This window comes from Lonchura striata, chromosome 15 (genome assembly GCF_046129695.1).
Source record: "Lonchura striata isolate bLonStr1 chromosome 15, bLonStr1.mat, whole genome shotgun sequence".
NCBI classification, from domain to species: Eukaryota; Metazoa; Chordata; class Aves; order Passeriformes; family Estrildidae; genus Lonchura; species Lonchura striata.
This window is the reverse complement of record NC_134617.1, coordinates 16475796-16480000: the sequence shown is the minus strand read 5'-3', so window position 1 is coordinate 16480000 and position 4205 is coordinate 16475796. Positions and strand designations below refer to the sequence as shown.

The 4205-nt window shown below is 50.6% G+C and overlaps 1 long non-coding RNA gene and 1 other non-coding gene across 2 annotated transcripts; both read left to right on the top strand.

The window, feature by feature from the left end:
* On the top strand, positions 1-1952 carry LOC110477379 (uncharacterized). Its single transcript, XR_002466583.2, has 3 exons — positions 1-80; positions 362-565; positions 1175-1952. It is a non-coding gene; the product is annotated as an uncharacterized LOC110477379 (long non-coding RNA).
* LOC116184142 (small nucleolar RNA SNORA74) lies at positions 830-1032 on the top strand. The gene has a single exon (XR_004148884.1). It is a non-coding gene; the product is annotated as a small nucleolar RNA SNORA74 (small nucleolar RNA).
* Positions 1953-4205: the final 2253 nt, after the last annotated feature.

Below are 4205 nucleotides of genomic sequence, written 5' to 3'. Positions count from 1 at the left end.
CTCGGCTCACCGCCGTGAGGGCGAGCAGCGGCTCTGGCGGGCCGGGCCCCCTCGCCATGAGGTGCCGCCGCCGCCATGAGGTGAGAGGGGGAACAGGGCACGGGTGGCGGCGGCAGCGGGGCTGGGGACGGAGATACATGATTTAATTTAGCTGTTACTGCGGGCCAGCAAGCGCTGCAGCCCGTGGTGCCCCGGGACTGGGGGTGTTGCTCGGCTGTGCTGTTCAGCATTAATTCCTCAGCCTTTCGCTCGATTTGCTGGCTTTTGTGCTCTGCCACAAGCCAGGCCGCTGCTTTTGAGCTTTCTGAATACAGATGGAAGTGATGGATTATTTGCGATGTTTCTGCTGTGCTCTCTTTAGGCCTTCAGCCGATGGCGGGCTCGCGGAGGTCGGAGCCGCCCGAAGGAGCAGCGCTGAGCTGGCCCGGCCCCGCCGTGTGCGAAACCCCCGAGCTGTGCTGGGACCGCCAAGGAGGCTCTCCAGGAGGGCACTAGAGCCTGCGGAGAGGAGATGTGAAGGGATAACCCGCCCGTGAGACACGGGGAGAGCTCTGGAGCCACGTGGGTGAGTTGTGACCCTGAGCCAGCAAGGGAAAATGGGAAAAAAGATCTGTTTTGCTGTCTTGAATTAACTAAAAGGCATCTGCTGGCTCTTGTGTTAGCCTCAGGTCCTCAGGGTGGAGATGACATGGTTTATCCAGCAATAGGTTTAGTTTATCTATTACTCTTGCTGGATGAAGCCTTGATGAGAGTAGGTGGCATCAGAGAGGTGCCTCCTCTTTTTTTCTGCCCTGTAAACCCTCCGGTTTTGTTTTGGTTTTTTTTTTCTCCCAGCAGAAGTCAGCTGCCCGTGGCTGCTCAGTGCCTGTGCCAGTGTTATGCTGCTGGGAGAGAAAGGTGCTGCTGAGCTTTCCTGGCACCAGTGGGGCTGTCCTGGTGCTCAGTGGTGCCAGGTTTTGGCAGCACTCTGCATGCCTGAGAGTGGAGTAACTCCTGTCCATGGAGTTAGAGCCTAGATTGGATGCAGACAACACACAGAAAATGGAAAATTCTGTTCCACATATTTTAATGTGCATCTTTTACATAAAAATAAATGTCAGCTAATTAACTGTTCAGTTCTAAGGGTGGAATAGGGGTCCTCTTTTCAACTGTCTTTATTGGGTTTTTATCACAGGTAAATTGTTGGTGTGGGGCTTGCTGGAGTGAGCAGCAGGAGTGGTCAGAAGTAAAGCTGTCAATGCTGCTTTGAAGATCCTTGTTTGAAAGGTATTGGGAAGATGGAAACCTGGAGCCCATAGTTTAAACAGGGCAGCTGGAGAAGAATTTTCAGAATGTGGATGTAGGAATTGGAAACATCAAAGGTGGCTTGGGGCAAGATATAACAAGAATTAAGTGTGCAATTCATTGTTAATATTCTCTCATTGCTTGTTGGAAATACAATTTTATATCATCTCAATTAAATGTATTTACATTTAAGCTTACTCAGTTTGCTTTTCATTATCTTACAAGGCTGTTTGGTGCAGCAGGATTTGAGAGTGGTGTTGAATTCTCGTGGGAGACTGGAGAGGCTGTAGTGAAGCACCAGCTCTCATCCCTAGGCTGGGGGAAGTGAGCCCACAAAGGAAGGTTGGAGAAGGCTGACCATGAAAGCAGGATGACCATCAGGGATTCAGACAAAAATGGTGTTTAAATGCAAAAGTTGGAACAAAAGGAGTGTTTTGCTCTCAAAGATGAGAGTTGGATTCCTTACAATCTTCTAGGACACCCTGTTTTTGTGAAATAATCCACATTGCATAAATGTCCCTGACACTGTTAGTTTAGCCATGAGCACTTCTGCCACCTGAATATCCAGAGCTTTGAATACACACTTTTATACTGTATATGGGAATATATAAAATATATTAAAATGCTAAAATATAACAATTGAGGAATAAAGGTTTTTCCTGGTTGAAGCCTGAGTTGTGTTGTTTCTGTAGGAACAAGTCCTAACTGCAAAACTAATCGAGGGTTTCCCTGTTATGTTGTGCCCAGCAATTTTCCTCTTTCCCAGGGCTGGGTGCCTGCTGCCCTAACGGTGAGGGGCGGGGGGGTGTCACTACAGGACATGAGAAAACAACGCACACCTCTGCTCTTGTGACTGTATAAGGAGAACCTTTTATTTCCGACTCCAACGTTTATAGTTTTCCAAATGTGACAGTGGATTGGAGGGTGAAAGTGCCACCTCTCCAATGACATCGGACAAACTACCAGTCCAAATGTCTCCTCTATGAATGAATGCAAAACAATAAGTTATTTACAGAAAGTTGTGTGAGATAGTTTGCTACAAGAATGTAAACTCATAAGGCTTTAGAAAATCTTAAAAAATCTGGGCGAGGGGGGGGGGGCGGGTCCTGCCTGCTGACAGACAAGGAACACTGTCAGGGGGCTCTGCTGCTGGAGCAAATATTCCCAAAAGTGGCAAAAAATGGGGAATATGGGCTCTTTTCCCAATATCCCATCCATCCCTGTCCTCTGGCACTGGGAGCCATTCCCTGTGTCCTGTCCCTCCATCCCTTGTCCATTCTCTCTCTCCAGGTTTCCTGTGGCTCCTCCAGGCCCTGCAAGGCCACCCTGAGCTCAGCCCAAAGCTTCTCCTCTCCAGGTGAACAATGCCAGCTGTGCCAGCCTTTCCTGCCAGCAGAGCTGCTCCATCCTCTGCTCATCCTGGAGCCTCCTCGGGCCTGGCTCCAGCAGCTCCAGCTCCTCCTGTGCTGGGCCAGGGCTGGGGCAGCTCTGCAGCTGGGGGCTCACCTGAGCACAGGGGCAGAATCCCCCCAGCCCTGCTGCCCACACGGGGCTCAGCCCTGGGCACGGGGGGGGTCTGGGTTCCAGGGCATGTCCAGCTTCCAGCTTTGTGCACAACTGGAAAATAAAAAATAGAGATATCCTGAAGGTTCTCCAGTGGTCAGCGCAAGCACAGGCTTGGGGGTCTGGCGCTCAGGGTGTCACCTCTGGCAGGAAGGAGACAGTCAGCACCGTGCAGCTCCTTCTGCAGCACAAAGGCGATCCATAAAGGTCAGAATGATTCACCTTGGCCCTGCTCTGGTGCCTTGAGCACAGACACCAAAGGGAATTGGGAGAGAACCCATGAGGTCCAAGACTGGCAGTGAAATAAAGCCAGGAAATGGAGCAGGACCTGCCTTTGTACTTGGGAAATGACAACATGATTTATGGTTCTGTTTAGGAGCACCATACATTTTGCAATCTAAATATGACTTCTGCTAGGCAAAAGTGGCTGAATTGCTTTACATTTGCTCTGCTTTTACTGCTTTGCAGCACCACAGCACAGGATTGTTAACTGAGATTTATGGGCTTGTTTTTGAGCACTTAATTGTTTTCTTACCTTGAGCTTGTTAAGAGCTGGATTTCTTGTGATTGTTCTCTGAGCATTTTTATATTATTTCAACATGTATGTTGTACCACTTCCATTTTTTAAAAATACCTTGTGTTATTGTTTCATTGTGCTCTCCAGCTATTCACAGAGAAAAAAAATCAGCCTGTGATGAACTGAAGAGGCAGATTTTTCCTTTCCCCTGGAGCTTTCCCTGAATTCACGTACATGCCCTCACCTTCGTAAAGCTGCTGGAGCACAGCAGTTTCCAGGCTAATGGAGAAACCGATTCTTTAGCCACAAAATTAAATAGGGAAGAAAGATGTTGACTATGAAATAAATCCAAATAAACAATAGTACTTGAGGGGTTGTACAAGTACTTTGGTCACAACTCAGATTTCAGGAGGGCACCAGTACAGGGACCTCTCCTCATCCAGCACAAGGTGGCAATGTTGGATCAGAGGAACAGCACAGCCCTGCACACGGACTGCAGGGCCTTTTTACCAGAATCTTCTAACGAGCCTCACAGCCAGCGAGAGCCCAGAGTTTTGAATATTTTAGCGATGGCGACACTTGCGTTGTGCTGAGGAGAGCGGCCTCGGGCTGGGCGGGGCTGGCTGCCCGTGAGAGTGCCCTGGGACACAGAGAACAGCGTGGGACCGGAGGATCCTGTGGCTATCCCGGACACCCGGGGTACCGGACACCTTGGCTCCCCCGGCACATGCCGCAGCGGCGGTGCCACTCCCCGGAAGCGGCCGAGGGGAGCCGCGAACCCGCGGCCCCGCGCTCCTCCCGGGGGGCGTGGCCGCCGCCCCGCCCCGCCCCCGCGCCTTCC